The sequence below is a fragment of the Notamacropus eugenii genome, chromosome 2 (assembly GCF_028372415.1).
Source record: "Notamacropus eugenii isolate mMacEug1 chromosome 2, mMacEug1.pri_v2, whole genome shotgun sequence".
In the NCBI taxonomy this organism is placed as follows: domain Eukaryota; kingdom Metazoa; phylum Chordata; class Mammalia; order Diprotodontia; family Macropodidae; genus Notamacropus; species Notamacropus eugenii.
The window spans coordinates 274,883,268-274,897,028 of record NC_092873.1 but is presented as its reverse complement, the minus strand read 5'-3'; positions in this window follow the sequence as shown (position 1 = coordinate 274,897,028).

Here is a 13,761-nt window from a genome sequence, read left to right as displayed (position 1 = left end):
CTTCTTCCACTATGGATGCAAGCTCTGGCATTCTGGTGTTTCTCTTCATCCTAGGACTGCCACCCAGATTTGAGCACAGCCAAAGCAACAGAGTCCTGCCTCAGTGCCAGCAAAAAGATCCCTGTAACCTATTTCTGATCTATTGTTCAACCCCCTTACCATCTGTGGACTGAGAGCTCCAGAAGCAGTCACTGCTGCTGCTTATTTAGTGGCTCCCAAGGTCTCCTCCTAGTTTGCTAGGGCCCACTCTGCATTAATGCAGCCTGAGCTGGATTGTGCTCTACTCTCATTCAGGTGCGACAGACTTTCCTGTTGATCTTCTAAGTTGTCTTTGGCTGAACAATTACTTCTCTCTATCCTTTTTTGGGTTGTTCCACTTCAGAAATTGTTTCATGGCATTATTTAAAGGTGTTTGGAGGGGGTTGGAGGAGAGCTCAGGTGATCTGCTGACTTTTATCAACCATCATGGCTCTGCTTCTTGGCATGCCTTCCTCTTAATGAAGTCATACTGACTCTTTTGGATCACCATTTCCTTTCCTAAGTGATCCTTAACCATAATACATTTTAGAATATTACTAAAAATTCAGGTCAAACTCATTGGTCTATAACTATGGACTACATTCTATTATTTTCTTCTAAAAAGAGGGATATCATTTACCATTCTGTATCTACAATCTTTAAAACTTCACTTAGAGTAGATAATTTCATCTGCCAGTTCTTTCAGTGACTAATGATGTCGTTCATCTGTGCCTTTTGACTTCTGGATATTCTCTCTCTGGATTTTTAAGGCACTGCTCCTTTGCGGTTCTGCTACCTGTTGATTGATCCCTCTCAGTCTCCTTTACAGAGTTCATTCTACATAAACTATACATGAGTGAAACCTGAGACTCTATTCTAGTACCTTTTCTCTTCTTTATCAACCTGCTCTCTTGGTGAACTTACCTGTTTCCATGTGTGCAACAATTACCTCTACGCAGATGACTCCCATATCTACACATACAGCCCATATTTCTCTCTCTCTTTTTTAATTTATTTATTTTTAAAATTAATTTATTTATTTTCAGTTTTCTACAATCACTTCCATAAATCCTAGGTTTTCTTTCCCTCCCTCCCCAAGATGGTGTGCAATCTTATGTGGGTTCTACACATACATTCTTACTAAATACATTTTCACCTTAGTCATGTCACATGGAAAATTTAAATGAGTGGGAGAAACCATGAGAAAAATCAAAACAAAACACAAGAGAAAATAGTCTGTTTCATTCTGCGATCCAATTCCATTGTTCTTTCTCTGGATGTGGATGGCATTTTGCCTCGAGTCCATTGAGAATTTTTTAGGTCCTTGCATTGCTGTGAAAGGCTAAGTCTACCAAAAAAATTCCTCACACACTGTGGTTGTTACTGTGTCATCTTTCTCTCTTTTAAGCCTCAGTTTCACATCTCCAAAGACCTGATGAACATCTCTATCCATATATCCCATAAACATCTTAAATTCAACATTTCCAAATTTGAACTTATCTTTTCCTTTAAGTCCACTCCTCTTCTTAATTTCACTATATACTGTTGAAATTGCTCCAGTCACTGAGATTTATAAACTAGAATCCATACTCAATCCTTCACTCAAACAACCCCCTAGTGTCTAATTTGCTTCTTCAAATCATGTCATTTCACTTCCACATTTTTTTTCTATCCCTATTCTTCTTTCTACTTACATTGTCATCACCCTAGTTCAGTCACTCATTACTTCTTTCCTAGACTATTGCAATTGATCTACCTGCCTCCTGCCTCTACCCACTCCACTCTATATATCTACCTCTTGATATCCTTAAAGTACAAGGCCAATCATTTTATTCCCCTATTCAAGAAGCTTCAATTTCTTTCTTGTTATTTAATCAATTATTAAGTGTTTGTTAAGTACTTATTACATATCAGTCACTGTGCTGTGGCACTGGAGGTACAAGTACAAAGACTCAAATAATCTCTACTTTCAATGATGGAAATGACAAGTACATACAAAAAATGTAACATAAATATGAAGTAAATAAATGTAAATATATAAAAGATTAAGAAGCATTTTACACAGAAGACAGTATGTGAGCTACATCTTTAAAGAAGGCAGGAATTTTATGACACAGAGATAAGAAGCAAGTATATGACCTCCCATCTAGTTCTCACCTATTTTTTCTGGTAGGTTAACAGATTAGAGCCCTTCTGCCCTCATGCATTCTACATTCAAATAAAACTGCTATATTTGATATTCTCTGTATATACCATACCTTTTGCACAGGCTGTTGCCCATGCTTACCTGGAATGTTCTACCACCACAACTTGACTTCTTGGAACCTCTATCTCTCCTCAAGTTTCACTACTTTTAAGAACCTTTTCCTGATTTCTCCAATTGTTAGTGGCTTCTTCAGAAGTACTTTGTTTTTATCGTGGCTTATATTTATTGTGCAAAATATTCTCCATTGATATGATCATAGGATCTCTATTTAGAGATAGAAAGAATCTTAGAAGCTATCAAATCCAACCCCTTCATTTAACAGGTGACAAAACTGAGGTTCAGGAAAGCTAGATAAGTGACTTGCCTAGGGTTAGACTGACAGAAAGTGCCTGAAATAAGTTTTGAAGTCAGATCTTCCCGATAACTATGTGGACAGAGCAACAGACTTGGAGTTCAAATCACACCACAATTCCTAGTTGTAGGATCCTGGGCAAATCACTTTTGTCATTTCCTTCATGTTCAAAAGGAGTTAGACTCAATAGCCTCTAAACCCAAAGGAGTTAGATGGATAGAGCACAAATGGAAACTAAACAAGATTTGGAGAAAGGAAGATATAACTTCATATCCTTCCTCAGACAATGATTAACTGTATGATCCTGGGCAAATCTCATAACCTCACAACCTAAATCACATAAGCCTCAATTTCTTCACACATAAAATGGGGATAATTACAACAGTAGTTACTTTCTACCATTACCTAATATTTGAGGATCAAATGAGTTAAAATATATAAAATCCTTTACAAACCTTAAAATGCTAAATTTTTAACTTATTATGAAGAAAAATAATTCTTTTACAACTACTCTGATCACTCAATCATCCAGTCTTTTCTTGAAACCTGCTTCCTAAGGTGGCCCATTATAATAGCCCTAATTTTTAGGAGCTTTTCACTATACCTTGCTGTTTCATTAGAATTATATTTGCAAAATTATTTATTTGTTAATAAAACTTTGTTAAAGACTAAGGATTTTTATTACTTTGTCAGTTTCCTAGCTAAAAGCATATGGGAATCTGGAAACATGAGGAAAATGCTAACAAACACATTTCCATTTCTTGGGGCTCCAAGAAAAGGCAGTACAATGGGTTTTGCATTTTCTTTTTATCACATATGCAGCTAAATTCTGCTCTTAAGGCTTATCTGAGAGAAGAAGAACATGGGGCATAAATGTATAAATGAATTCTTTTCCACAGTAGGGTCAAGTAATCTTAATTTAACAAAAACCTTAACTCCGTAGTACTATTCAACTCCCACTGAGGTCTTCTTTTCTTTGCCAAAATAGAACTGATTGGCTTCAACTAAACAAGCTCAACATGGTTCTTCTGATGGCAGCTGGTGAATTCACCTCATTTATAATTGTCTATGTTGAGGGAGGATGATTTGTTCATATTCCACGTGTTTGTTTTGCAAAATTTTACTAATATTCTTTTGGGGACACAAAATCTATACTGATTATGTGAAGTTTGATATTAGGACATGAGGATCCATTTTTGTTATACTCAGTACTGATTTTCAAAAAAACAAAGAAGTCAGCACCAGATTGCTGGCACTCTGTGATATTTGGTCCAATGTTCCCAGTAGCATTTGGGCTCTCCTGACTGGTTGCATACTAAGGAATAGTAAGAGATGTCCACAAATGAATACTACTATTTGGAATTTTTCAAATGACAAGATGTCATTCACATATTAAAATATCCATCCCTAATGACCCATCAAAGTTTGACCTCCATTCATTCTTTTAAGAATTAAGAAGCATACATTGGATTTGGCTTAAGGAGGGAATAACATTCACACTCAGTTGGGTATAGAAATCGATCTTACCCTACAGGAAAGTAGGGGGAAAGGGGATGGGGGGAGTGGATGATAGAAGGTATGGCAGATTGGAGGAGGGAGTAATCAGAAGCAAACACTTTTGAAGAAGGACAGGTCAAAGGAGACAATAGAATAAATGGAGGGTAGAACAGAGGGAAATATAGTCAGTCTTTCATAATATGACTGTTATGGAAGTGTTTTGCATGACTACACATGTATAACCTATATCTAATTGCTTGCCTTCTTGATGAGGGTGGGTGGAGAGGGAGGGAGAGAATGTGGAACTCAAGGTTTTCAAAACAAATGTTAATTTATTTTTACATATAGGCAACAGGGTATAGAAATCTATCTTGCCCTACAGGTAAATAGAAGGGAAGGGGATAAGAGGGGGGTGTTAATAGAAAGGAGGGCAGATTGGTGAAAGGAGTAATTGGAATGCACACTATAGGGGTGGGCAGAGGGGTCAGATGAGGAGAAAATTTGGAACTCAAAATCTTGTGAAAGTGAATGTTGAAAACTGAAAATAAATTAATTAATAAAAAGAAAAATTAAATTAAAAAAGAATTAAGAAGCATGAACATCATAGTTTATTATTTAAATATAAGAAATCAAGAATTCAGAGAAGAGCAGCTGTAAGATTTAACCGATCTGACAGAGAGCAAGGTAAGCAGAACCAGGAAAATAACGCATAAAATGTATACAACAGTAAATGGAAATGTCTTAAAAATGAAACCGAATGCTGTGTAATTATAATGATTAAAATGAGTGTCAAAGAACAGAGGATCTAATGCACTTCTCTACTTTCTTTGCAGAGGTTGGGAAAATAAGGGTGTGTAACATTACATAAGACAGCTAGAGGAGGCAGTGGATAGAGTATGAGACCTAGAGTCAAGAAGATCTGAGTTCAAGTCTAGTCTCAGACACTTCCTGTGTGACTGAGCAAGTCACTTAACTCTGTTTGCCTCAGTTCTTCAACTATAAAATGAGTTGGAGAAGGAAATGACAAACCATTCCAGTATCTTTGCAAGAAAACTCCAAATAGGATCACAAAAAGTCATTCATGACTGAAATAACTAAACCACAACATTACATATACTGTCAGATTTCGTTGACCCATTGTTTAGTTTTGCCACACTACTTTTCCCTCTCTTTCTTTTTATCCTTTCTTACAAGAAATAGTTAGCTTTCTAGATAGGGAAGAGGTAAGAAATCTATTTGGAAGTGAAGGTAACATAAAAATAAAGATTTTTAAAAAAAGAAGCTACCACTTGATTGACTTTTTTCCCTTTGTCAGATCAATAGGTTAATGAAATAATCAGTGCCATGCGTACCTTGCTCTAGTCAAAGACAAAGATGAGAGAACTTTCATTTTGTTTCAGTCTTTATTTTGCCCTATAGAATATTCAGAAAAGGATGAAAAACAAACAAATACTGCAGAAAACACATGAGGGACTTGAAGTAAACTATATTGAATCAACGAAGTTCTTCTCCCTATATGATAGGTTCCATTTTCCCACAGGGTCTAAATTTGTCCAGACTCCATGCTATATTATAGTCTTGACTCCCCTTAGAAGGGAAGTGAATCTGGGATCACCAGTTTTAGGGCAAGCCTTCCAACCAAAGAGTGAATCCATCTTCCCACAGGAAGCCATGAAATCTCATCACAGTTACAGTTCCACCTTCTCCTCAAAAGGGAACATACTTGGGACCACTGGCCAGGCTACCCCTTTCCCATCAGGCCCACTGTGTCTAACTTATTTTTAAACAGCAGAGTATAAAATCTCAATCCCCAGTTACTCAAGATCATAACTTTTGGTTCCCTGTTTCTGCTTTGTCAAGCACCAAAAGATATGGATATGATTCTCTTTACTCTATAAGAGGCACTAATTTCAGGAAATTGTACTTGCCTTGATATTGAGAAAATTAAGCTTGGTCCTATATCATTTATTTATTGATCCTATTTCCAATTAATTAATTTTGTCCTACAACTACTTTTTTCCTGTAACTGTGTAAGTTGTGTTTTTTTTGTTTCTGAACATAGTTCAGAAATTCAACTGATCTATAATGGGTTAAATTTAAAACTTCAGCTCTCTGGCTAATCATTGATCTATTCCTGTCTCAAGGAATTTAACTGACCTTGAGGACTGCATGTGAACACAAAGGGAGTCGGGCCTCTTATCTACAACTTGAACTATTGTTCAAGGCTGTCTGGTTTGCTCTCCAAAATTCTGGGCTGCTATCTCATATTTGTATTCAAATAATTACCACTTCTTAGTCTCATGAGAGAAGAAGTGAGGTCATTACTAGCCCCCATTACCAAACTTCCAACTAATCATGCTATTCCCTGCTCTGTTACCAGTCATGTTGCATTTAATCCCATGATGTCATTTAAAATGTTTTGTTCTTTGTTCTGTACTTTCCCAAATCTATAAAATGGGAATATCTTTTTGCTTGAGATCTTTGGCATGAATGAAGCCAAGCCACTGACCCTTTATTGACAGGCTGCATACCCCTGTTAATAAATGTTACCCTGCTGAAATATTTGTCTCAATTTACTCTTTTGTTAAAACTCGAACACAGAAATAGAGTGGTGGATCAGTGGAATAGGTTAGATTCACAAGACACAGTAGTCAATGACTATAGAAATCTATTTGATAAACCCAAAGATTCCAACTTCTGGGATAAGAACTCAATACTTGACAAAATCTTCTGGGAAAACTAGAAAATCACATGGCAAAAACTAGGCATAGATCAATATTTTCAAAGTAAGGACAAAATGGGTACATGATTTAGACACAAGGGGTGAAGCTATAAGTGAATTAGAAGAGCAAGGAATAGTTGACCTGTCAGATCTACAGAGAAGGGAAGAATTTATGACCAAACAAGAGATAGAGAACATTGTGAAGTACAAAATGGATAAATTTGATTACATTAAATTATGAGGTTTTTGTACAAAGAAAGCTAATGCAACCAAGATTAGAAGAAAGTAGAAAACTAGGAAAGATTTTTTATAGCCAGTAACTCTGACAAAGGCCTCATTTCTCAAATATATAGAAAACTTAGTAAAATCCATAAGAATACAAGTCATTCTTCAATTGATAAATAGTCAAAGGATATGAACAGGCAGTTTTCAGATGAAGAAATCAAAGTTATCTATAGTCATATGTAAAATATTCTCTAAATCACTATTCGTTAGAGAAATACATATTAAAACAACCTTGAGGTACCACCTTACACCTTATGCCTTTCAGATTGGTTAATATGATACCAAAAAAAAGTAAAATAACAAATGTTGGAGATGTGGGAAAATTGGAACATTAATGTATTGTTGACAGAGTTGTGAACTGATCCAACAATTCTGCAGAGCAATTTGGAACTATGTTCAAAGAGCTATAAAACTGTGTATACCTTTAGATCCAGCAATTGCACTACTAGGAGAAGTGAGACTGGTACCTTGCACAGACCTCCCTCACTCAAAACAAAGTCAAGTGCAAGTCATGTCATCATTTCTCTGATGGCATGGTCTTCTTCATCATGAAGGACAAACACAATTCTGTGAGCAGACGTAACTGGCTGAATGGGGACCCAGCTAGCTGGGTAACTCAGCTCCTCCTCTCCTGTCTGTCTCCCCCTCCCCTTCCTTCTCCTCTCCAAAGGTAGGTAAATTTGGATGACAAAAAGATGCCTAGTTGGCTTGGGTTTTATTGGCTGGTTTCTCTTCCTTTCCCTTCCCTTCCCTTTTCCTTCCTGCCCTGTCTTGTCTTTTTCTTTCCCAAAACCTTAAACCTACTGCACTCTGAAGCTGGGACACCAATGGGCCCCTGCCTAAGGGCTTTTCTGGACCCTCCTGGCTTTAGAGTGATTACCAATAGTAACTGTTGCTGTTTCCCTCCGAGCCTGATGTCTTTTCTTTTCTTGGCCTCATCAAGGGGTCATGCCCTGGCTACTTCTTAAACAGGCCTATTCAATGAATGGGCATTACCTCCTCCTAAGTGAGCACCTGCAAAGACCTTGGCCTAAAGGGCTCAAGGTCTCCCAGTTCATCTTGGGTCATCTCCAGTCATCCTGATGAATATCTGGTCACTGGATTCAGATGGCTCTGGAGAAGAAGTGAGGCTGGTGACCTGCACAGCCCTCCCTCACTCAAAACAAAGTCACATGCAAGTCATGTCACCATTTCTCTGATGGTATGGTCTTCTTTGGCAACAAAGGATGAACACAAAACAAAGCACTACTAGGTCAGTATCCCAAAGAGAAAATGAAAAAGGGAAAAGGATCCACATATACAAAAATATTTATAGAAGCTCTTTTTGTGATGGCAAAGAATTGGAAATTGAGAGGACACTCATCAATTGGGGAACACCCGAATAATCTACATATAAATGTAATGTAATACTATTCCTCTATAAGAAATGATGAGCAGGCAGACTTCAGAAAAACCTGGAAAAACTTACAGAAACTGAGGCTGAAATTTTTCATAAATTGTGGTGTTCTCTCATTCATTGCCATTTAAAATCCTTGGGAAAATGTTCAAACTAAAACAATTGTTTTTTGTTTTCAGAGAATAACTTGGGATCATTAAAAGTACTCTGCAATTTTCCAAATGCAATTTCGTCTACTGTTCCATATATGTCCTCTGTATTCATATGTGACGTCTGTCTGAGATGATGATGGACTAATTCAACTGGTTGTCATTCAGCTTCATTTCACAATAGGGGATATTTGCATAATTCATCTAGTTGTTTTGTATTGTGTTTCCTTCATGACCTACTAGGCTCTGCACTTTTGAATAGTTCCACATGTCAAGGAAGAGAACCTATAGAATTCCAGGATGACACAATTGGCACCATGTCCTCAAACAAGAGTGTCTAGAAAACCTCACCATTCACTGAGAATATTTCTGCCGTTTGGACTTGTCACAGGAGATCATCCCTGGCAGTGGAAAACACTTTTGGTGAGCACTCCTCCATATTGTTTGCCTCACTTGATGTCAATTAAGCTAAGGATCTTGACTCATTAATGATAAGAATAATTAAATAAAATTATTTCTGTGATTGTCTCTCTCAAAGAATCATGTATGATCTGTACATATTTATGAGCTAAATTTTGTTGGAGGAGAGTTTTTAAAACCTCATTTTAATCTACTGACAAAGGTTTGGGTTTTTTTAACCAATGAAAGATAGAATTGGATTTATATATCTTTCAGACAGTTTTCTGGCTATGAAGAGGTCCCCTGTGTAAAATCACCTGTGAATTCCTCTTTCATATTTTCAGCAAGGTTATACTTGATGAATACACATATAATTCCTCAAAGATGGACAGTGATCTAGACTCAGAATTAAATAGGAGGTTCATATTTGATAAATTGGGTAGTGTTTTCTATATTTCAGTGATAGCAGTTTCCAAACTATTCATTCACATGGGTAAGGAAGTCTGAAGGGGAAGGTGGGAGAGTGTTATCAATATTCTCCCACTGATGCTACACTGCTGAGATTCACGGAACACTCTGATCTCAGAAATCAGAGAAATAGAAAGGCATTTAAATGGGTTGGTGCAAACCACCTACAACAATCTGATAACATACCAATAGTTCAAGTCATTTATTACTAGGCACTGGAGATATCATAATAAACCTTATTAAAGCTATATATGTCCAGAAAATGAGGCAGCTGAGTCATGTGGTAATATTACCAATCATAATAATAGCTAGTATTTACATGGAACCTGCTACGGGTCAGGCACTAAGCTAAGCATTTTACAAACAGTATTTCATTTGATCCTCACACCAACTGTGATTATTGTCCCCGTTTTACAGTTGAGGAAACTGAGGCAAACAGAAGTTAAATAAACAGGGTCACACAGCTAGTAAGTGACTAAAACCAGACTTGAATTCAGGACTTTCTGACTGCAGGCCCAGCATTCCAACCACTGTGTCATCCAGTTACATCCTGAAAAGAGCCAAGAAGAACAGAAGGACTATTGTAGCATTGTATTTCTGTCCACAAAATATTTAAAGGACTGGTGGATAGCTTCCAGCATATTGAGTGGCTCATTATGAAAACACATGTGCAAGTCACACAGGATGAAAGGAATAGATGAGTTGCAATCAGCCTTGGAGGAAGTTCTTATACCAATGAGATTAGGAATTTATTGAAGTCATGAGGCTGGATGTCTTAGGTACTAGATTGTCCAAAACTGGAATAAACTGACTTGAGAGGTTTTGATTTCCTGATCATAAGTGGACTTCACTTAAAGGCTTGGAGACACTACAGTGAGGATTAATATTTTGGGTGGATGTTGGGTGGGTGTGTGTGTGTGTGTGGCGGGGCTGGGGGGGGAGTGTCAGCCTATATGACCTCTGTAACTGATTCTAGTTCTAAAATGAGACTGATTTTATTGGTAGAAATATTTCAATATATTCAACTATCACAATATTCAAGATATTCATATTTCAAGGAAAGAAATATCGGTAGAAATGAGAAGGGGATTCCCTCCCATTCAGACTGTGGATTAAAATAGTTCAGATTCTGGCTAAGTTCACATACTCAGTCACAATTCTTATAAGGGAAGTTCTTATTGTATAGTCATGTCCAACTCTGTGACTCCACTGGGACTTTCTTAGCAAAGATGCTGCTATTTCCTTCTCCAGCTCATTTTACAGATGAGGAAATTTAAACAGACAGGATTAAGTGAATTGTCCATAGTCACACAGCTAGTAAGTGTAAGAGGTGGAATTTGAACACAGGTCTTCCTGACTCCAGGCACCAAACCACCCGGCAGAAAGCAACTAAAAGAAGAGCTAATCCTTTCCTTGAAGAACTCACCATTATCATCTATTACTAACTAAAGTTACCAGAGGAAGTTATACAAGAAAGTCAAAAGACTGTTAGATTTGTAGTCAGAGAATCTGGGTTCAAATGCTAGCTCTGCTATTTAGTACTTACAACATATGACTTTGGGCAAGACATGACTTCTCTTTGTTTTTTCTCCTTCTCATGACTTTCTTCTATTTTTCCATCTTAAAATGGAGGAATTGTAAGAGATGGCTTCTACGTTTCCTTTTTGGTTTGAGTTCTGTGTCTCTAATCCTTAAATCCAATGAAATTATAATAAGGGACTAGTGTTCTTGACCAAAAATATCTTTTAATTGTCAGTCTGTTTACTTTTCCATTGGCCAGGAACACATTTGGGAGTTGGGGGTGGGGAGCAGTACTCAATCTGTCTGAAAAATCAAATTCGTCCTGGTTCACATACAATTGAATTCTTGAGGCAGTTGACTGACACTGATATGGCTACACTTAAGAGAATTTTAATGAAGGTCATTTTATTTACCCAATGATATTTTTAAAATCAGGAAACCTATCTTTGAAAAGACTCAGGTCATATCAGAAGTACTGTGTTTCATAAGTCGATGACTACAGAGGTTCAAAATATAGTTCTCCATCTAGTTGGTCTGCCATGAAAAGGTACAACAGTCTGGGAAACAAAGACAGCTATGGAGAAGAGATATTGAAAGAACAAAGCAAAACTTGTGGCCACAGGACAGCCGGGGAAGAGGAAAATGAAAGAAAAGTGAACTGCTCAACAGTGACAGCAGCTTCCCCCCAACATGACAGAGAGCACAGATGGACAAAGGATTAATGTCCCGCTGCAAGCCCAATGCCACCAGGCCAGGGCCCTCCAGTAAGACCAAACTGTGTCTTATAAAGAAAAGCAAGTGCAGTAAGCCAAAGGCAGCCATGTGTGAGCACCACCAAAAGACACGGCTGGTTGCCACATTCGTTTTTAAAACTGGCATTTAAAATCACTCAGACAGATGGAAGAAAATTATGCAATAAAAAGTTGACATTTGATTCTACTCTGTATGTTTGTTAAGTTAATTCTTATTATCTCGAATTGAGATTAGTACTGAATGATAATCAGGTTGGGACAGTTTATAGTTCATGTGAGAATTATATTGGTTCCAAGGGCCAAATGGAGACTAAATGATGCTTCAGTAGATAACAATTAATCACAAAGATGTAATTACATCAAGAGGCTTCAAGGATGACATAAATGATGAGGACAAAATTTACAGGAGGAAATATGAAAATATCTGAAGCACATCAGTTTTGTTTGCAGGAATGAAGCATCTCATTGGTATGGACTGTAAGTTGTTGATCTATATTGATGTAAGAGAAAGAAGAGTTAGTAGCTCCATTTTTACAAATGAGGAAATTGAGACACTGAAAGTTCAATAATCCCATGGTCACAAAGCTACTAAGCATCAGGGACAAATCCTTTTCTATAACCTTTTCTCTTGTGCTGTGCAACTTTGCAAGACATTGCATAATATGTATATTATTATATTTTGGATAACATTTTATTAGAGTGAAGAATTTTAAGAACTCCAGGACACTCTCCCTTCTTCAATTAGTTCATGATCTTTCTTTCTTCCCCAATACTTGGCCTCCTACTAGAGAATTTTAACCTACATTTGATATTTCAATTACCCTAACTTCCAACTTACTCATTTCTCATGACCTACTCCTCCACCAAACCCCAGCTAAATGGAGAGATAGTCATATCCTTGGTGTTGCCGTCACCCACAGGTCTTCCCCTTGCATGTTCACAAGCTCTGAAATTCCTTCATTTGCCACTTTTTCCTCTATCTTTCATCTCCAAATCCTGTGACTTGTCTTCAACAAGTCCTGCAATCCTTCTCCTCATCAGTTCTTTCTCAAGCCATTATACTTATATTGACTACACATTCTTCCTTTTTTTCATCACAAGCCTTTGGTGAGTTAGTTCAACTCTAAACTGTCATCTCCCAAGTTCCTTGCCCCACTATCCTTACCCCACCAAACTTCAACCTTGGGTTACTTGACCCAGTTAGCATGGCTTCATGATTCTTTCCTCCCGGCAACTTGGAAGCATCTAGAAGTTTAGAAGTAAAGGCTAACTGGGTCCACTATGAATTCATGTTACATCATCTTTCCTTAGCCCCCTCTATGACAAGGCAATCCTTTTATACCTTCTTAATCATTTCATTATCCCATTTACCATGGCAGCTTTTGCAGCCTTTTCATCTCTCCTCAAGCTACTCATGATTCCCTGTCCTCCCACCCTCTCAGCTGAGAACTTCGTCTCATATTTCACTGAAAAAAATAAAGGCCATCTGCTGAGAGTGATGGAATTCTAATAAAGGTGCCCCCATCTCAGTATTCTAACTTCTTTATGGACCCCATTGAAAAACAGGCATGTCCCAATTTAACCATACAATCTGGCTTTATCCACACTTCAGAGCACCAGACTCAAAATAACCACTGCCCCTCACTAACCACTGCCCTCAGATCCAATTCACATATTTGAACAGGTGTGTTCTTGTACTTGGTCACAATCATATCATCCATTTAGCCCAAGACAGGACCACAATACCTAACTATGCATCTTGACCAGACAGGACCTCAATAGCTAGCCAATTGGGGGACAGCAAGACCAGAATGCTTAACCATCCAACCTTAAAAGGGACCTCTCTCCTATTACCTAATCCCTTGACAAACTCCTCCTGCCTTTATAATATTTATAATTTCTGTTATGTAATTGCATCTTTACCCTATAAAAATCCATCTTGCTTTTTCTGAAGTTGCTAGGTCCTCTTGGAACTTAGCCCACTCCGTGAGAGATG